The sequence below is a fragment of the Pelodiscus sinensis genome, chromosome 1 (genome assembly GCF_049634645.1).
Source record: "Pelodiscus sinensis isolate JC-2024 chromosome 1, ASM4963464v1, whole genome shotgun sequence".
Lineage (NCBI taxonomy): Eukaryota > Metazoa > Chordata > Testudines > Trionychidae > Pelodiscus > Pelodiscus sinensis.
The window spans coordinates 93,072,070-93,093,522 of record NC_134711.1 but is presented as its reverse complement, the minus strand read 5'-3'; the positions used below and the strand labels follow the sequence as shown (position 1 = coordinate 93,093,522).

The 21,453-nt window shown below is 49.4% G+C and overlaps 1 protein-coding gene across 1 annotated transcript in view; it reads left to right on the top strand.

Moving 5' to 3' along the window:
- Positions 1-9,936: 9,936 nt before the first annotated feature.
- The window catches only part of CSF2RB (colony stimulating factor 2 receptor subunit beta), a 32,340-nt gene continuing 20,823 nt past the window's right edge, over positions 9,937-21,453 (top strand). The window contains exon 1 of the mRNA XM_075937689.1: positions 9,937-10,236. The gene's annotated coding sequence lies outside the window, so the exon portion shown is untranslated. The remainder of the gene's footprint in view (positions 10,237-21,453) is intronic.

Genomic DNA, 21,453 nt, shown 5'->3' with positions numbered 1-21,453 from the left:
ACGACAAATCAGGAAAGAGATCTTGGAGTTATTGTGGACAGTTCTCTGAAAACTTCCACACAGTGTGCAGCGGCGGTCAAAAAGGCAAATAGGATGCTGGGAATTATTAAGAAAGGGATAGAAAATAAGACCCAGAATATCTTACTGCCCCTGTATAAAACTATGGTACGCCCACATCTTGAATACTGTGTACAGATGTGGTCTCCTCACCTCAAAAAAGATATTTTGGCCTTGGAAAGGGTTCAGAAAAGGGCAACTAAAATGATTAGGGGTTTGGAATGGGTCCCATATGAGGAGAGGTTAAAGCGACTGGGACTTTTCAGTTTAGAAAAGAGGAGACTGAGGGGGGATATGATAGAGGTCTATAAAATCATGAGTGGTGTGGAGAGGGCCGATAAAGAAAAGTTATTTATTAGTTCCCTAAATAGAAGAACTAGAGGACACCAAATGAAATTAATGGGTAGCAGGTTTAAAACTAATAAAAGAAAGTTCTTCTTCACACAGCGTGTAGTCAACCTGTGGAACTCCTTGCCAGAGGAGGCTGTGAAGGCTAGGACTATAATAGGGTATGTCTACACTAACCCTCTAGTTCGAACTAGGGGGGTAATGTATGCATACCGAACTTGCTAATGAAGCCCGGGATTTGAATTTCCCGGGCTTCATTAGCATAAAGCCGGCGCCGCCATTTTTAAAAGCCGGCTAGTGCGAACCCCGTGCCGCGCGGCTACACGCGGCACGGACTAGATAGTTCGGATTAGGAAGCCTAATCCGAACTATCTAGTCCGTGCCGCGTGTAGCCGCGCGGCACGGGGTTCGCACTAGCCGGCTTTTAAAAATGGCGGCGCCGGCTTAATGCTAATGAAGCCCGGGAAATTCAAATCCCGGGCTTCATTAGCAAGTTCGGTATGCATACATTACCCCCCTAGTTCGAACTAGGGGGTTAGTGTAGACATACCCATAGAGTTTAAAGAGAAACTAGATAATTTCATGGAGGTTAGGTCCATAAAAGGCTATTAGCTAGGGGATAAAATGGTGTCCTTGGCCTCTGTTTGTCAGAGGCTGGAGAGGGATGGCAGGAGACAAATTGCTTGATCATTATCTTCGGTCCACCCTCTCTGGGGCACCTGGTGCTGGCCACTGTCGGTAGACAGGATACTGGGCTAGATGGACCTTTGGTCTGACCCAGTACGGCTGTTCTTATGTTCTTATGTTCTTACTCTTAAGGCACCCAAGTGTTACAGCGCTCTGAAAATCAAAAGTCCCGAGATGCCTCCTTCCCTGGTGTGAGCTCTGCCCTGCTGTGACTCTGAGGTTTGTCAGTGTTTCAGGTGCACAAAGACCTTCCTTCAAGTTCTTGGTTGGTGTGAGTGCGGTGATGGTTGGCCCTCCTGCTCAGAGCAGCATCCTGCTCTCAGACAGACCTCTGTCTCCCTCCCATGTGCTCCACTGGGAAATTCCAGCTCCTCTCAGTTACTCTTTATCCCACCCCCACGCAGGCCCTTGTGTAGAATTCCCACTGTTCCATTGGCTAGGCCAGAAGTTGAGAGGTTAGAATCATAGAACCATAGAGCTGGAAGAGACCTCAGGAGGTCATCAAGTCCAGCCCCCTGCCCAAGACAGGACCAATCCCAACTAAATCAACCCAGCCAGGGCTTTGTCAAGCTGAGACTTAAACACCTCTAGGGATGGAGATTCCACCAGCTCCCTAGGTAACCCATTCCAGTGCTTCACCACCCTCCTAGTGAAATAGTTTTTCCTAATATCCAACCTAGACCTCCCCCACTGTAATTTGAGACCATTGCTCCTTGTTCTGCCATCTGTCACTACTGTGAACAGCCTCTTTCCATCCTCTTTGGAACCTCCCTTCAGGAAGTTGAAGGCTACTATCAAATCCCCCCTCACTCTTCTCTTCTGCAGACTAAACAAACCGAAACCCCTCAGTCTCTCCTAATAGATCATGTGCTCCAGCCCCCTAATAATTTTGGTTGCACTCCACTGGACTCTGTCCAATACGTCCATATCATTTTTATAGTGGGGCGGAAGGGGGGAAGAACTGGACACAGTCCTCCGAATGTGGCCTCACCAGAGCTGGATAAAGGAGAATAATCACTTCTCTAGATATGCTGACAATGCTCCTCCTAATTCAACCTAATATGCCATTAGCCCTCTTAGCTACAAGGGCACACTGTTGATTCATATCCAACTTTTCATTCACTGCAATCCCCAGGTCCTTTTCTGCAGAACTGCTACTTAGCCATTCGGTCCCCAGCCTGTAACAATGCTTGGGATTCTTCCATCCCAAGTGCAGGACTCTGTACTCGTCCTTGTTGAACCTCATCAGATTTCTTGTGGCCCAATCCTCTAATCTGTCTAGGTCACTCTGAACCCTATCCCTGTCCTCCAGCATATCTACCTCTCCCCCAGCTTAGTGTCATCTGGAAACTTGGTGAGGGTGCAATCTATCCCCTCATCCAGGTCCTTAATAAAGATGTTGAACAAAACTGGTCCTAGAACCGATCCTTGGGGCACTCCACTAGAAACCGACCACCAACCTGACATCAAGCTGTTGATCACTACCCATTGGGCCCGACATTCTAGCCAGCTTTCTATCCATCTTACAGTCCATTTATGCAATCCATATTCCCTTTACTTGCTGGCAAGAATATTGTGGGAGACAGTATCAAAAGCTTTGCTAAAGTCAAAGTATATCACATCCACTGACTTTCCCATATCCACAGAGCCAGTTACCTCATCATAGAAGCTAATCAGTCCTTTGTGAATCCATGTTGACTATTCCTGATCACTTTCCCCTCTTCCAAGTGCTGCAAAATGGATTCCTTGAGGATCCCCTCCATGATTTTTCCGGGGACTGAGGTAAGGCTGACTGGTCTGTAGTTCCCTGAATCGTCCTTCTTCCCTTTTTAAAAAATGGGCACTACATTTGCTTTTTTCCAATCATCCGGGATCTCTCCCAATCTCCACGAGTTTTCAGAGATAATGGCCAAAGGCTCTGCAATGACATTTGCCAACTCCCTCAGAACCCTCGGATGCATTAAATCCAGGCCCATGGATTTGTGTATGTTTAGCTTTTCTAAATAGTTCCTAACCTGTTCTTTCCCCACCAAGGGCTGTCCACCTCCTTCCCATACTGCATTGCCTAGTGCAGGAGTGGCCAACCCATTAGAGAGAACGAGCCAATATAGAGATGGACAGAATGTGAAGAGCCATGTTCTGGGGGGGAAAGTTGTTGAGAAAAAAAACCAAAACAGCTGCACCGGGGGAAAATAGGTACCAGTATGCAGTCCCAGGGAGGGGGCTCCAGGCTGGAGAGTGTTGGGGTCAGGTGTAGCGGTTGGGTTGTTGAGCAAGCTGCAGGCTTGTGGCTGTGAGGGTGCAGAAGTTTGGGCTGGGGTGTATGAGGGGCTCAGGGCAGGGAGGCTGGGAGTATGATGGGCTCAGGACATAGATTTGCAGTGTGTGGATGGTGAAGGAGTGTTGTGGCATAAGACTGGGGATGTGGGGATGCAGGAGTTTGGGGATGTGAGAGGCTCAGGACAGAGGGTTCCAGTGTATGATAGGCTCAAGTTTGGGGTCTGGGGGGTGCAGGAGTGTTATGATGCTGCGGCCAGATGGGGGCTTGGCCCCAACTGGGGATTTGTTGGCCAGGCTTCATTTTTAAATAAAATATTATGTCAAATACAACATGTTTCAGCATTGTCTTTATTTATGAGAGGGGCGGGGAACCTGTTTTGAGTTAGGAGTCACTGACCCATAGAAATAGTCAGGGCCACACAAGTGAGATGCAAAAAACAACCCCTCCAAAAAAAAACCCAAGCCTCACTAATGTGTCCCTAACTGTGGTGGTGGGGGCAGGGGACAGAGTGCTGGGGCAAGGTGCTGGTGGGTGCTGGAGCAGGGGACAGGATGCTGGTGGGGGAGTCTGGCCAGGGGGAGGGGACATGGACCACTCGGCCAGTACCTGGGGATCCTGGGTCTCAGGAAGCGCACAAGCTCCTCCTCCTCTCTTCTCCCTTCTCCCATAAACGGCTGGTGCACTTCCTGAAACACCGGGTCTGTGGCTCTGCCAGGGATTTCCTTCCTCCTGCTGCCTGCCTGTGCAGGGTGTATGTGTGTGTAGGAGTCCTGGGACTGCATGCCAGCTCCAACTTCTCAGGAAGCATGTGTGTTCTTCCTCTGCACCCCATGACAGCCGTGTGCTTCCTGAGAAGTTGGAGCTGGCATGCAGTACCGGGATTCCTACTCCCCCCGCCCTGCTCTAACCCAATCCCCATCCCGCTCCCCTTCCGCAGAGCCAGGCCCCCCTCCCTTCCCTCACCCAATCCCCCTTCCCCCAACCTTATGCCTGGGTCCCAGCGCCAGAGCTGCTATTGCCACTGCTGCTGCCACCATGTGCATCTGAAGTACATGTGCTGAGGCGCTGGAGTACACGTGCTGAGCAGCTAGGTTTGAGCATGTGCTGGCCAGGACGCCATGCACACCCCTCACCAACCCAATCCCCCTCGCCTCCCCTTCCCCAGAGCCAGACACCTCCCCTCCCCACTCTAACCCAATCCCCTTCCCTCCCCCCAACATTATGCCTTATGCCTGGGTCCTGGATCCAGAGCTACCACTGCTACTGCCACGTGCATCTCCCTATAGGTGCTGGGTGCGTGTGCTGAGCACCTGGCTTTGAGCATGTGCTGGCCAGGACTCTATGTTCACCCCCCCACCTGTCCCTCTCCCCTCCTCCAGAGCCAAGCATCTCTCCCCAACTCTAACCCAATTCCCCTCCCCCCTCTAACCTTATGCCCAGGTCCTGGAGCCAGAGCTGTCACCGCACCTGGAGTTGGAGCCACCACCGCCGCCACTGCCTGAGCTCAGCAGCTGGCTGCTAGCATATGCAGGCTGGGACGCTGAGTGCGACCAGGCCTGCACAAGCGGGATATGACGCAGTGTGCTGTGGGCCGTGAGTGGAATGGTGCGGCCCATGAGCACGCATGCAACTCAGAGCAGCCCGGCCGTGAGAGTGGCTGACCTGAGCGGTTCCGGGTTCTGTCCCAGTTCCGTCAGGCGCCGCAATTTTTTGCTTTGTGAGCCGCATGCAGCTCGCGAGCTGCGGGTTGGCCATTGCTGGCCTAGTGCATTAGTCTGGGAGCTGACCTTGTCTGTGAGGACAGAGGCAAAGAAAGCATTGAGTACTTCACCTTTTCCCACGTCATCTGTCACTAGGTTACCTCCCTTATCCGGTAAGGGTCCCACACCTTCTCTGATCACCCTCTTATTGCTAACATGCCTGTAGAAACCTTTCTTCTTACCCTTCACATTCCTTGCTAGCTGCAATTCCATTTCCGCTTTCGTCTTCTTGATAACTGCCCTGCATTCTTGAGCAATATATAGATGACTCCTCCCTAGTCATTTGTCCACGTTTCAATTTCTTGTAAGCTTCCTTTTTGTGTTTAAGCTCACCAAGGATTTCCCTGGTAAGCCAGTCTGATTGACTACCATATTTGGTTTTCTTACTGCCCCTATCCTCCCGGTCTGCACAGCCCTGAATCCAGGAGGGCCAACTGGCCTGAGGACTAGGCCACAAGGCTATATTTGCCCCCAGAGAGGGGACTTCTAAAGACTATGCCAAGAGGCTGTATTTACCCTAGGAGAGGGGAACTCTAAAGACTGTGCCAAGAGACCGGATTTACCACAGGAGAGGGGGACTTTAAAGACTGAGCCATTGGGCCAATATGGGAAAGATCCCAACCAAGGGGGGGGGAACCCCTCGACACCCAGTAAGCCAGTCTGATTGCCTACCATATTTGATTTTCTTACTGCGCTTCGGGATGGTTTCTTCCTGTGCCTTCATTAAGGCTTCTTTAAAATTAGCCAATTAGCCCGTCATAAGACGGGATTTTCAGGTCTCTCCTCCACTTTGGTCTTCTCTCCTGAGCCTCCGGTCTCTCGCTCCATCTCTCTCTCTCTCCTCCTCCTCCTCCTCCTGCCTCCCCCTCTCTCTGCTTCAGCTCTCCTCCGCCTCCTGCCTCTGTCTCTATCTCTCTCTTTCTCTTCTCCTCCCCCTTCTGCCTCTCACTCAGGGGACCACGGAGTCCAAATGGCCATTTGGGTGCCGCACTCCCCGTGCTGCATGAGGGGTGTGGAGCCCAAACGGTCACTTGTGCCACTTGCTCCCACGCGGCAGCTCGGCTGAGCAGCGCAGACGTCAGCCGAGCGCCACGGTGGGAGGCAAAGGAGGGGCGGGGCGGTGACATTCACAGCCAGGGGGCAGGGCCTGGAGCCACTGTCACGCCGCAAGTCACTGCCCCGCCCCTCTTTGCCTCCCACTGTGGCACTCGGCTGACTTCTGCGCCACTCAGCCAGGCTGCCGTGGGGGAGAAAGCGGCACAAGTGGCCGTTTGAGCCCCGCACTCCCCATGCAGCATGGGCCGTCCAGAGGGAACACCCTCCCTCCTGGCCCCACACTGCACCTTCCCTTGCTCTTGCCCCCTTACCTCTGGCCAGATACCCTACTCCCAGCCTGCTCCTGCACCCCACCTCCCACCCAAACCTTTAATCCTCACCCCCATCTGCATCCCGGATCCTGCACCCCCAGGAATGGTACAGGTTTCCTCTCTCCCAGATCCTGCACCCCCATTCCTATTGCACTCACTGGCAGCCTTGTCCCACACATTGCACCCCTGGTTTTTCTCCCCACCCCAGAGCCTTGGGTGAGGGGTCTACAAAATCCACTAATCCTGAAACCCCAGAAAAGTAAATCTGGCCCATGGGAAGCCCTGAACTTCAGTCCTCCCTGTCCCTCCCTCTCCCCCCATGGGGTTGGAATGCCAGAGGAGTGAGGGGTCTCAGTTGGGGGCCACATCAGTGAGGGTTGGGAGTTTTTGGAGAGGTTTTTTTTTTTTGCTTTTCACCTTTGTGGTCCCCAACTGATTTTTCTGTGGGTCAGTGGCCCCCTATTCCAAAACAATTCCCCACCACTGCCCCCAAATAAAAGAATACATTAAAACCATTCATGTTGGACATAAATTAATATTTTACTTTATTTAAAATGAAGTTTGATAAACGAACATGAGAAAATTAAAACACTTAATGGCTGTGTCCAGACTGACATGATTTTGCAGAAATGCTTTTAACGGAAAAGTTTTTCTACTAAAAGTATTTCCGCAAAAGAGCATCTAGATTGGCATGGATGCCTTGCGCAAAAAATGCTTTTGCGCAAAAGCATCTGTGGCCAGTCTAGATGCGATTTTGCGCAAGAAAGCCCCGATCGCCATTTTAGCCATCGGGGCTTCTTTGCGCAAAACAGTTCTTCCCTGTCTACACTGGCCCTCTTGCGCAAGTATTCTTGTGCAAGAGGGCTCTTTTCCAAGTGGGAGCGTGAAAGTATTTGCGCAAGAAGCACTGATTTTGTACATTACAAAGTCCGTGTTCTTGTGCAAATTCAAGCGGCCAGTGTAGACAGCTGGCAAGTTTTTGCGCAAAAGCAATTGCTTTTGCGCAAAATCTTGCCAGTCTAGATGCACCCAATCTGTTTAATAATTTAATGTTTCCTTTCTTGCTGGTTAAATTAAACCATTCTCTTGTGCTGCACCACTAGCAAAATGGCTATGGTGTAATTATGTAATTAATAGCAAGTTTCCATGAGTAACTGGTGGCCCATGGAAAGGTTTGCATTGAGCCAAGTGGGCCACTGACCAAAAAGTTTGAGAACCACTGCTGGAGTTCTGCAGCCCCATAAGAAAGATTGCAAGGGACCAGACTGAATCACACTCCAGTGCAGAGCTCCACTTCTTACATGCTACACATGCTCTTCAAGCTAAGATGTGATTTCCAGTTTAAGGAGACATACTAATGCTAGTTAAAATTATAATGCAGACAGGGGCAGGGTTCCTTCTAGTTTTTTAAGTTCCTCTGAGAAATGCATTTTGTTCTGTGCACCAATTTGGAGATGAGGCATGACACAGCACGTCCATATTGGTGAACATAGCAACATTTATCCCGCATCTGGATGGTACAGTGTGTTGGGGGTGGGGCTCGGGTTTGAAGTGTGGGAGTGGGCTCAGGGCTGGGGCAGAGGGCTGAGGTACAGAGCATGAGGGTTCTGGTTAGGGGTGAAGGCTCAGGGGTGGGGCCGGGGATGGAGGATTTGGTGTATAGGAGGGAGCTCAGGGATGGGGGCAGAGGGTTGGAGAGGGGGAAGGCCAGGGCTGTGGCTGGGGGTGGGTTGGGCCGGGCCAAGGGAGGGGTGTCTCTCCATGGCTACAATAGCTCAAGCAAAGCTGGGCCAAGGGAAGGTACCTCTTCATGGCCATGGCAGCTCTAGCGGGGCTGGGCTGGGCCAGGGGAGAGGCACCTCTCCCTGCTTGCACAGCCTTCAATAGCCAGCTCTGTGGCCACACAGCTTACTTTTCATCATGCTGTGCTAAGTTCCCTGTAACAGAGAGGTAGCCGTGTTAGTCTGATCTTGGTAAAACAAAAAAAGGGCTTTAAAAAAGTTAGTCTTTAAAGTGCTACATGACTGCTTTTTTTGTTTTAACACAGCAGTGAGAGCAAGGGGAAGGGCTAGCAGCCCCAAGTGTATACCCATCCAAGACCCTAAGCACAGTGAAAGTGGATGGGAACAAGATCCAGGGAATGGTTCCCTGCATAGATTATTGGAAGGGACTTTTGTGACCATCTAGTTTGACTGCTTGTCTAACCGGTAACAGCACTTCCCCGAATTAAATTCCTCTTTGAACTAGCGCAGACCTTTTAGAGAAATATCTAATCTTGATTTTAAAATTTCCAGTGACGCAAAATCTGCCACAATCCTTGCTAAATTGTTCACTGATAAAAATGTGAAATAGTGTAGGCCCAAGCACCAACACCTATGGGTTTGACAAGCAATGCCCCCATCCAGTGGTGATTTCTCATTAACAGTTATGTTCTGAGACCTAGCCATTAGCCAGTTTTTAATCCATTTATTGTGCTGTGTTGATTTTGAATTGGTCTAGTTTCTTAATCAAAATATCCGGCAGTACCAACTCAAATGCTTCATAGACAGTAAAGTATAATACATCTACCTATACCTTTATCAGCCACACTAGTAATCTTAACAAATATCAAGTGAATATGGCAAGATTGATTTCACATAAACCCATGTTGATTAATATTCATTATATTACATTTAATTCTTCACTAATTGAGTCTCATCTCTGCTGCTCCATTAATTTAGCTGGGATGAATGGCAGACTGGCAGGCCTATAATGTCCAAATCATTCCATTTACTTTTTTAAATTATTGGCTTAACATTAGGATTTCTTCCAGTCCTCTGAAACTTTTTCATGGTTCTAAGGCTTATTTAAATTCAACATTAATAGCCCACACATCTTCAACCATCTCATTTAAATTCCTGGACCAGCTAATTTAAAGATGTCTAACTTCTGTACCTACTGTCGAATATCCTTTTGAGTTCCTATTAGAAAGAGAATCTATCGTCTTCATCACACAATATGAATATAGCACCCTGCTGTTCCCTCCAGCCCCGGAAATACAGAACAGAAATGATCATAGAACACATCTTCCATTTCTGTATTGCTGACAATTCTACCGTTTCTGTCTAGGAATAGTCCTGTACCATTCCTAGGACTCCTTTCACTATTGTAGCAAGGATTCCACAGGATTTCTGCACTGTTCTGAGGATCTGTGAAGAAGGCAGTGAGGGTCTGTGGAAGAGTGGCTGTGAGTGCGTGTAGAGGAAGGTATGTGAGCAAGGTGCAGAGTGGAGAAGGAGGTTTTCTTTTGTATCACTCTGCAGAATAAAATGTTTCTCTAACTATTGTTCTCAAAGTCCAGCGTGATTTTTCCTAGATATGGGTTTCCTGTTTGCCAGAAGTCACTCTCCCTCCCTTTCCTTCCCCTGAAAAACAACCTCACTTCCCAAACTGGCTTGCAGGATTGGTGGGGGTGGGATGCCTCTGCAAGACAGAAAGCACCTTCAGGTTTCCTTTGCTCCCTGGCCGAGAGAGTCTCACTCCACAGCCCTGCTGGGCATACTCCAGCTGAGGACAAGTATAAAGGCCAGTGGAACTGCTCCATCAGGGCTGACCACTGTGGAGGAAGGCGCTGCTGCCAGAGTGCTGCAGGAAGAGCTATGGAGGGACTGATCCGTGGAGGCCGGTCAGCAGGGAATACCCAGAGAAGCTCTCAGCCTGGAAGAAACTGGAGAAGAAGCTGTTGGCCATGAGTCAGGTAGGAAGTAGCCCGGGGTGGGGAGGTAAATCTCTGAGTGTATGTCTACACTACAGCGCTAATTCGAACTAACTTAGTGGCCAACACCAGGGAAACTCTATGCCCCCCTCCTGGCCCCGGACCCCTTAAAGGGGCACGGGCTGGCTACAGTGCCCGTGCCAGGTGCAAGCCTGCCAGCACCCAGCCAGCAGACCCTGCACCTGGCACGGCACAGAGCTACCCACCCGATGTCCCCCAGCCCACCCCCTCTTCCCGGGACCAGGCTGGCGGCTCCCGGGAGCTTACCCTGGATCGCAAGAGGCGGGCACCTTCCTGGGCTAGTGCGGACATCGTGGACCTTGTCCACGATCTCCGCACTAGGCACAGGAAAGTGGCCGTCTAGGGCAGGAGAGCTGCCAGCCTGGCAACCCAGGAGCAGGTGTGCATGAAAATCAAGGTGGTCCACTGAGACCCCCGACTCAGAGCCCTGAGCTTACAATGGCCGTCCTGGGTCAGACCAAAGGTCCATCTAGCCCAGTAGCCTGTCTGCCGACAGCGGCCAACCCTAGGGACTCTGGAGGGGATGAACCGAAGACAGTGACCAAGCCATTTGTCTCGTGCCATCCCTCTCCAGCCTTCCACAAACTTTGGGCAGGGACACCACTCCTACCCCCTGGCTAAGACTACTCCATGGACCCAACCTCCATGACTTGATCTCACTTCCCTTTCAACTCTGTTCTAGTTCCAGCCTTCACAGCCTCCTGCAGCAAGGAGTTCCGCAGGTTAACTATTTGCTTTGGGAAGAACAACAACTTTCTCTTACTAGTTTCAAGCCTGCTACCCATTCCTTTCCTTTGGTGTCCTCTAGTCCTTCTTTATGGGAACTCAGGAAGAACTTTTATGAATGCACCCTCTCCACCCAACCCCTGCTTTTAGAGACCTCTATCCTGTCCCCGCTCCGTCTCCTCGGGTGTGTCTAGACTACATGCCTCCTTCGACGGAGGCATGTAGATTAGCCAGATCGGAAGAGGGAAATGAAGCCGCGATTAAAATAATCGCGGCTTCATTTAAATTTAAATGGCTGCCCCGATCTGCCGATCAGCTGTTTGTCGGCAGATCGGGGCAGTCTGGACGCGACGCGCCGACAAAGAAGCCTTTCTTCATCGGCACAGGTAAACCTGGTTTCGCGAGGCTTACCTGTGCCGATGAAGAAAGGCTTCTTTGTCGGCGCGTCGCGTCCAGACTGCCCCGATCTGCCGACAAACAGCTGATCGGCAGATCGGGGCAGCCATTTAAATTTAAATGAAGCCGCGATTATTTTAATCGCGGCTTCATTTCCCTCTTCCGATCTGGCTAATCTACATGCCTCCGTCGAAGGAGGCATGTAGTCTAGACACACCCCTCTTTTCTAAGCTGAACAGTCCCAGTCTCTGTAGCCTCTCTTCATCTGGGACCTGTTCCCAACCCCTGATCATGTTAGTTGCCCTCCCCTCTCCCAGCCTTTCTCTTCCCCTCTCCCACCTCCTTTTCCCAGTCTCCCCCAGTTTTGTTCAATAAAGACAGAGTCAATGTTGGAAGAAACATTATCTTTATTTTGTACATCAATAAGAAGGAGGGCTAGGGAAGGGTAAGTGGAAGGAGGTGAGGGAGGAATGGGGCACGAGCCCCCGATGGGGAGGACTGGGCTGGCTCTGCGGGCTTCTGGGGGTGGAAGCTCTCCTGCAGCCCCCCGATTGCCCCCTCTCCCCAGATGGCAGCCTGCGGCAAGTGCAGCCGGGCTGATGGCCGAGTGGTGTGATGTGCCCAGTGTGGGTACTCCGGGCAATCCAAGCCAGGACTGCTTTGCAAGCGGGGCACCCCTTAGAACTGTCTGTCCGGGGTGGGGGTCGGGACCCTTTAAGTGCAGCCCTCAGCTAGCCTGAGACAGCATCTCCACGCTCTAAGTCCTCCTCTGATGCCCTGCCGGCACTGCTTCCGGCCATCCTTAAGCCCTGTTCAGGGTCCATTCAATGTGGACTTGCTAGTTCGAATTAGCAAAACGCTAATTCGAACTAGATTTTAGTTCTAGACACGTTAGTTCGAATTAGCTTAGTTCGAATTAACTAATTCAAACTAAGTTAGTTCGAATTAACGTTGTAGTGTAGACGTACCCTCACAGACTATATGAGCCAGCAAGTAACGCCACTGGAAAGAAAAATGAATGTATTAGTAGAAATGTTGCAAGCAAGACACAAGATATAATTCTTCCACTCTCCTCAGCACTGACAATGACTCAACTGGAAGACTGTGTCCAGTTCTGGGCACCACGCTACAGGGAAGATATGGAAAAACTGAGATGGTCCAGAGGAGGGCAACTAACACGAGTTAACATGAGCTGTGGGGAAAGAAGGAAAAAATGGGATTTGTTTCTTCTGGAGAAGAGCAGATTAAGGTCTGTGGTAGGGTGCCAATTGGGAAGTTCTTAATCAGCTCTTACCACTGCAGCTCCAATCAAAGGGGATGGATGGGGGTGGCTGAAAACCTATGACTACCTGGTAACTAGCAACCCCTGCCAGCCTCATTAGCTCAGAGTTATAAAGGCTGGGAGGAAGCCAGAGAAGAGGAGGAGGGGAAATAGAAAGGTCAGGCAATGCACGGCATGGGAGGGGAATTGAGCTAAACTGAGCTTCCTAGTCTATTGCTGGCCAGGCCTGTTGTAGACAAAGTAGATGTGAAGCCTGTACATAGCAGAGAACTGGTGGTGGGAAACTTCTAGAGAATAAAGAGCACAGGTTGCACTCAGAGCCATTCCAACCATTGGTTGGCTCGGAGCAGCCACTCCTGACCCTGCACCTTGGGGGCCCCACAATGCATCTCTTTAAAATTACACATGTAATCTGCATCCTGCCCATTGGTGCAAGCACAGTTCAGTCTATCTCCAATCAGATGATCCTTAGGTTATATACAAATTATGATGCATTTGAAAAATATGGTGGAAACACAAGTAGCCCTTGTTAAGGAGCACAATATATGGCTTTCTGGGAGGAATTTTTTTAAGGGCCCTGCAACTGAAAACCAATGATTGCAAGAATTTTTATAAAAGTGTTTTCTTCCACCCAAACTCCCCATGCTAAAAAAGGCTAAACAGATTTTGCTCAAACTTTCAAAAATGTAATTGACTTCAAGGCAAAGACCAAGCTTTGCAAATTTCAGCCCTCTAAGTGAAAGTTATAGAAGTAACTGAGAAAAGGGAGTTAAAGGTGCATAATAGCTTCCACTGTAAGGGTGCGTCTACACAGCAGGGCTTAACTCAAAATAAGCGACCCAAATTGAGCTATGTCAATTGCGTAGCTCAGAGGTTCTCAAACTTGTGATACCGTGACCCCCCTTTCAGTTGTTTGCGACCCCCTCCCTCCGGGGGTCGGGACCCACAGTTTGAGAAATGCTGGCGTAGCTTATTTCAAAATTGAGAGCATCTTTACAGAACTTATTTCAAAATAGAGCTCTCTTCCTCCAACATCCCTTATTCCTTGTACAATGAGGGTTACAGGAGTCGGGGTAAGAAGTCCTCCAGCTTGACAGAATTTCGCAGTAACTTAGTCCGCGTCTACACAGCAGGCAGTTATTTCTAAGTAAATGCTTGTTTTGAAATAATGTTTCTGTGTAGACATACCCTAACTCTGTCAGGATTTGATATATAAGCAATGTGATGGTGTCATCTGAGGCTTCAAAAGTTGGTTTTAAAAAAAGGAGGAAGTCAGCAACCAGAGAGTGAAGTTTGACCAAGCAATAACGTCATGGAAATGATCAGTCACCACGGGTCCCATTTCCTAAAAGTGGTAAGAGTTACAGAAAGCCATGGGATTTAACACAGTCAGGCGGAACTTTGATAATCTGATTTTTATGCTAGGGACTTTTAAATATTTTGGCCTGGAGAGGACCAGAAGGAAAGTGAAGTTGCACTCTTTGCACAGGAACAATACATTTCCCTTAGTGTTTCCAGGAGAAACCCTGGGTTCTCATCTGGTCCACTGGTAACATTCCCACCCCCCGCCCTCTTTGGACAGCAAGCAAGACATCAAATATATAGTAGCCCAGGGTACGTCTACACTGCATCCCTAGTTCGAACTAGGGATGCAAATGGAGACAACCGAAGTAATTAATGAAGCGGGGATTTAAATATCCCGCGCTCCATTAACATGATCTCGCCGGCGCGCTAGTTTGAATCACGGCTGATTCGAACCAGGAAGTGCGCGCCGGGACGCGTTAGTTCGGACTAAAGCCCTTAGTCTGAACTAATGTTACTCCTCAAAAAATGAGATCATGTTAATGGAGCGCGGGATATTTAAATCCCCGCTTCATTAACTACATCGAACTAGGGATGCAGTGTAGACGTACCCCCGGTGTCTGTGCGTCTGTAATGCTGACGTCAGCGCCCCACCCCCTTCCCCTTCCCCTTCCCCTTCCTCCGTGGCAGTTCGGCCAGCCCCACGGCCCCCCGGAGGCCCCCATCTTGCCAGCGCTGCTTCCCTCCCTCCTTCCTCCGGCCTCCCCTCCAGTCCCACAGCCCCAAATCCCCCTCCCCCGCAGATCTGCTTTCCACCCCCCTTCCGGCCAGCCCCCACCCCCTTCCCCTACCTGTGTTGCGGGGCCAGGATACTTCTCTGCTTCCCCACCCACAGACCATGATTGGTCTGAGGGTGGGGGAGCACGTGACGTTTTTGCCCCCTCCCCCCGAGGTTCCCTGTAGGCACCCATGCCCCTGGTGGTGGGAGGAGACTTTGCATGCTCCCCCTTTTGCCCCCAGGCCAATCAGGGTTTGGGGGGAGGGGGTGAGGGACTGTGCTGCCAGGAGCCCGTGAGGCTTCTAAGCACCATGCACTCCTGGCAAGGCGGAGGAAACTTTGGGCGCTTCCCCAGGCCCTGATTGGTCTGGGGACAGGAGAGCAACAGGGCCTCCATGGGCTGGATCAACCCATTTGATGGGCTGAATCCGGCCCACGGAGGCCCTTTCGCCCACCCCTGAGCTAGCCTGTAGTTGAGCACTGAGGGTATGTCTACACTACCCCCCTAGTTCGAACTAGGCGGGGTAATGTAGTCATACGGAGTTGCAAATGAAGCCCGGGATTTGAATTTCCCGGGCTTCATTTGCATGAAGCCGGCCAGTGCCATTTTTAAATGCCACGAGGTGTACAGCTAGTTCGGATAGGAAGCCTAATCCAAACTAGCTAGTTCGTGCCACGTGTAGCCGCCCGGCACGCAGTCCGAACTAGCCGGCATTTAAAAATGGCGCCAGCCGGCTTCATGCAAATGAAGCCCGGGAAATTCAAATCCCGGGCTTCATTTGCAACTCCGTATGACTACATTACCCCCCCTAGTTCAAACTAGGGGGGTAGTGTAGACATACCCTAAGATCTCAGGAAGGGATTGTCATGGGTTCCCCCTAGGATGCCACCTGGAACTGGGGTATGACTGAGTCCCCCAACCCAGCAGCCGGGGCTCCCTCTCACACTGTGTTGCTGTGGCAAGGTGCCGTACAAACAGGCAGAGACACACTCAGCTGCAGTTACATGGGAGGCTATAACTAGGTAACTCCCAACTCCTCTGGTACACACTCCCTCTGGAGTATAAGCCCAGAATTATATTGTCTTGTGCCTCACAGGGAACTGCACAGTGTAGGCTCAGAAAATTTGCCCCACCCTAAATGCGGAGGGGAATACGCAGCAGCCTTTTGCCCTAAGCATACACTTCACTCCAACACATTGGTTTAGATAAAACAGAACCACGTTTATTAACTACACAGAGTAGATTAAGTGATTACAAGAGATGGCAAACAGATCAAAGATTATCTAGCAAATAAACAAAAAGGACAAGTTAAGGTTAATGAACAAAATTGATTGGTTATGAATAGATTGGTTATGAGCAAGCCCAACCGATGATATAAGCGGGCTGCAGATTCTTAGGGGGAAGTTGCACTCGCTTTCCAGCTTGGAATCCCAGGTATTTCATTCCCAAGCTAGAAATCCCTTTAGCCTGGGTCCAGCACTTCCTTCAGTTCAGTCTTTGTTGTTTCCAGGAGTCTTCTTGGGTGGGGAGGGAAGAACCCCAGATGATGATGAGATTGGGTCCGGACCCCCTTGAGACTGTTACCTGATGTGCTGAGACTGCACTGAGCCTGTTTTCCCTTCCAGCTTGGGTCCCCAGGACTCTGTCTTGAGTCAGACACACTAGCCTGCTGCAGCATAGATGCAGGGTCTGGGCCACTTTGACATTTTAACTTGATCCTCAAAGTGATACATGTATGGCAGAATCATACCCAATATCTCATGTGATGTATTTTGCATAAAGCATATTCTAGTTATGTTATATTCATGAGCATATTTTCATAAAGTGCATGGAATGCCCCTTCCCAAGTGTCACTCCCTGCCTTAAACAACTTTTGTGTAAGGCGAGAGCTCTTTGTTTCAAAGCATGGTTTCCAGACCACTCTATAGAAAAATACTGACATCCCTAGATAGAGTGCAGCATCATGTGACTCGGTCACATGTCCTTGTAGCGTCATAGCAGCCATTAGGCAGAGTCTGTCTCTAGTGTTCTCGGGAAGGCTCCCCAGGTGGGAGATAATTTCTGCTAAGGCCTCTTGATTGTCCATAATAACCCATTTCCCTGAACAGGCCCTTCCTCGCCCACTTTCTGGACTGAAAGCATCTTTTCTAGTGGGTGTTACCCACGTGTAAATCCATTTAAAACACGGATCCATAATCCATATTTATAACTTCAGATACACAAATGCTACAAGCATACAAAGAGCATAAGCATAGTCAGCAAAACATCACTTTTCCAATGCCACTTCACATGACTTACCTTGCATAAAATGAATCCTAATTGTGTCCTAACCAAATCATAATCCTATCCCAGGGAAGAATAGGGGGCACAGTGCCACAGAGATAACACAGAGCCTGCATCCTGGAAGATGCACCTAAGAATCTCGGGGAGTGCAGATCCCTCCCTCGGCAAGAAGATGCCAAGAGCAATAAGGTACTTGAGCATCCCATCCCACCACATCTGTTAGGAGTGCCATTCTTGAGGAAAAGCCTTAAAACAGGAGACACCTAGCTCAGAAGGAACACAGACCTTTCCCCATTATTTCCCAGAAAGGAACATTGTGGTGGATGAAGCTAATAGAGTCCCTGCAAATAATGCAAAATAGTCCTGAGGATGCTGAGCCAGGCTTCTCCTAAAAGGAAGAAGGCCAAGGACACACATGGACTTTTTCTGTTGCACTTTCCTTTGTAACTACCTGAGTACACCTGGGGTTCCCTCTAGCCCTGTGCCCCTAGCAGAGACTTTGCATGCTCCCCTGCACCCAGGCTTTGATTGGCCCAGGGGCGGACGGAGTGCGCGAAGTCTCCTCCTGCCGCCAGGGGCATGTGGCACCTAGAGAGAACCGCCAGCTGTTTTGAACAAAGGAAAGCACAACACACAAGAGTTGTGAACAGCTGTGGTTCCCTCTAGGTGTCACAAGCCCCTGGCAGGGCAGGGGTGGGGGTAGCAAGTGACTTTGCACACTCCAAGGCCTTGATTGGCTTTGTGCCCTCCTGCTGCCAGCAGCAGGCACCCCCAGCCCTTTCTTGCAACCGTGCAATATTGCTTAAGCCCCCTTTTAGATAGGGTAGCATGAGTGTTCATGACATACAGCATGCATCTAGTCATGTAAACAGGAGTAATCTAATCACATCATAACAGGAGTTTCCTTCTGCTTTCTGTTGCCTGTGAGGATATGTCTACATTGCACCTCTGATTAGCATATTTCCACACTTCAGTTGCATAATTAATTAGGGGCCGTTTTTGTGCATGAGGCTTTTATGCAAAAAGGAGCTGTGTAGACGGCTCCTTTTTGTACAAAGACCCCCTCTTGCACAAGAGCCGTTCTTCCTAATTTTTTCAGGTAGAACGGCTCTTGCACAAGAGGGGGTTTTTGTGCAAAAAGGAGCCATCTACACAGCTCGTTTTTGTGCAAAATCCTCTTGCGCAAAAACAGCCCATAATTAATTATGCAAATGAAGAGTGGCAATATGCTAATCTGTGCTTCATTTGCATAGGCTTTTGCGCAAGAGAGGTGCAGTGTAGACGTATGAGTGTGCTACTCAGGTTGACAAAAGTCTAGATGGTGTTGCAGGGAAGAAGCACAAGTGAAACCCAAATGCCAGGGAAGAGGAAACCTGGAATCCAAACACAGCAGCTATGTCTACACTGGCCCCTTTTTCGGAAGGGGCATGCTAATTTTGAAAGTGGGAATAGGGAAATCCGCGCGGGATTTAAATATCCCCCGCGGGATTTAAATAAAAATGTCTGCCGCTTTTTTTCCGGCTTGGGGAAAAGCCGGAAAAAAGCGTCTGGACTGGCCTGATCCTCCGGAATAAAGCCCTACTTCAAAGTAGGAATAAGAGATCCTCCGGAATAGGGCTTTATTCCAGAGGATCGGGCCAGTCTAGACGCTTTTTTCCGGCTTTTCCCCAAGCCGGAAAAAAAGCGGTGGACATTTTTATTTAAATCCCACGGGGGATATTTAAATTCCCCGCGGATTTCCCTATTCCCACTTTCAAAATTAGCATGCCCCTTCCGAAAAAGGGGCCAGTGTAGACGTAGCCAGCCAGAAACTAAGAACCCTGGACATTGGAGATGGAGGCTTAGTCCCTAGCGGGCTAATGTCTTGTGCAATCCAACAGCTCTGTGATCTAGAGCAAGTCTCCCTTCTTGGAGTTCAGCTCCAGTGCACTGATTCCAGGATAGTCACACAGTGCCTGGGGGGAATGAGAAACTCAGGGTTTGCAACTACATCCTGTTTTCCTGTCCTGCTACCACACAGAAAAATAGTTACATACCTGGATCTCACGTTCTTGGCATATACTGGCCATGCAAATCCCTGCTAGTGAGATGCACAGTGACAGCTTGAATCATCAAGAAAGTGTAGATCTGTTTTTATTGGCGGGGGGGAAAAACCTATTTTCTTACTCTAGGGATAGGAAAAATATCCTCTTGCCCTGAGCGATCCTAACAAGTACATACTACAGTTAAACTGGTGGTTGTGCATGTCAACCACATTTGTGCTCCAGTTGGATATATCGTGATTTTTTTGTTTAAAAAAAAAGGTGCCAGTACTCTAGGGGAAAAGTTGTTTAGCTCTAACTGGAGATGCAGTACTGCATCTGAAGGTGCTGGTACTGCGTACCGGGCAGTACCATCTGTGACGGACCGGGCCGTGTCTGGGCACAGCTGAGGGCATCCGCTCAGGGCGAATTGCTCAAATCCGGGGCTCCTTACAGCCCCCCCTGACTGGTGACCTCTCCAAATAGGCCACAAACCAGTCTCACAGAGCGCTTCAGCTGCCTGCCTGAAGCCTCCCGAGCAAAACCCCTCCGACACCCCCGCAAAATCCGTGCCCCAGATGGCCCCGGGCCTCATACACAGGTGGGGGGTCCTAGCACCCAATCCCACCTACCCCGAACAAGTTCTGTCCGGTTCCAAGAAACCAGCCACAGATCTCTGGTCAATTTACCCTCTGGATCTTACCCACAAATCACGCTGGGCCAATCCTTTAGAATCTATATCTAAAGGTTTATTAACACAAGAAAGAAAAGCCTGAGAGTAAGGTTATTAAAGTACAGTACGTTACATGCACCGAATCTCCCAGTTCTCGATGCAGGCTCTAGCAGAGATGTTACAGCTGCTGGTTTAAAAGTTCTTATTGCACATCCTACAATCAGGATGGGTTCATAGGTCTTCCGGGCTCTTCAATCCCTGCAGTGCTGCCTCTGGGATGAAGTGCTGAGCTGAGAACAAAATGGCATCGACCATATGGCCTCTTTATACTCCTTCCTGGCCTCTTCTAGTATGTAGCAGGTCACCTGGTCCTCAGCCTCTCTGTGTTCCCTGCTGGCTGCTCTCAGGACAACCCCCATTCTTTGGGTGTGTCTTTGGCCCATTGAGAACCATTGTTCCACAGGTAATTAGCATGTCCACAGGCTCCACAGGCTCGGCCCTGCCCAATGCTTAACCACATGCAGGGAAATCTTCAGTTTCCACACAGATTACAGATCTACACACACAGACATTATACACTCACATAAACAGTGTACACAGGATCAGAAAACAACAAGCTCCCATTCAATACCCCACATGGCTCCCTTTCATACAGATTTCTGGGGCCAACACCCCCACCTAGGGGTGCAGCAGCGATCTGGCTGCTTCCCTCCAATTCGGTAATGTGACACCATCACAAAAAAAGCACTGGATATATCTAATCGCAATCTACAACCATGTTTAGTGGGCATGAGTTTAAGTAATTTGAAATAAAGTTGGGGGATTTAGCGGGTGACCCCATCCTTATTGTGACAGGTTGGATCACACATGTTCCCTTGGGATTGTCACCCAGTGCGCTGGTCGTGCCACTGAACCCACCTGTGGCGGATCTCCATATGCTTTATGAAATTGCCTTATAGCTACATATATGCAGAACTCGAAGATGCTTTGGACAAAATACCTCCTGTAACCTGTAATTGTAATGTCTCAATCTGCTGGGTCTGTATTTTGGTGTCTGTATCATTCCTGTGTGTAGAGTTAGAAATATGGGGCATGGAATGCTTTATGGTTTTAAATGTGCAAATTAAATTTAAATGAGGGTGTTTCCCTCAATGTTTGGGTGATCACCTGTAAACAGTCTCCTTTGTTCTTTAGGTCTAAGCAGTAGTTGGTTGTAGGAAGAGATGTGACCTTTCCAATTGGTAGGGTCTGACCAGGTAATTTTCCATTAAAGGGGGGAATATAGAAACAGAATTCCCTCCCAAAAGGAATTTTATTTAAGATGCAAAGATTTCAGATTCTTTGTCTTTGGCTGGCATGTCACGCCCAAGAGAATAAATCAGAGACCCCTGGGAAAAAGATCTTCCCTGGCTTGGAGGTCAGCCGACATAAGAACAATTTTAGGGCAAATTGGCAATAAGCTTCAGTATGTTAGAACTAGCTATATGTTTTTTGTTGTTATAAATTTGCAATTTACTTTGCTCTGCCTGGCTTCACTTGTTACCACTTAAATCCTACTTTTGGTGAATAAAAGTAATTGTATTAAGTACAACCAAGCCCAGTGTAAATAATTGTTACCTAGGAGAGCAATAAGTGCATAGAGTCTCCTTTCCTTGTTAAACAGGGCTTCCCTAAATAATTCATTTGGGGTTCTGACCTCATTTGGGGAGTGGGTTT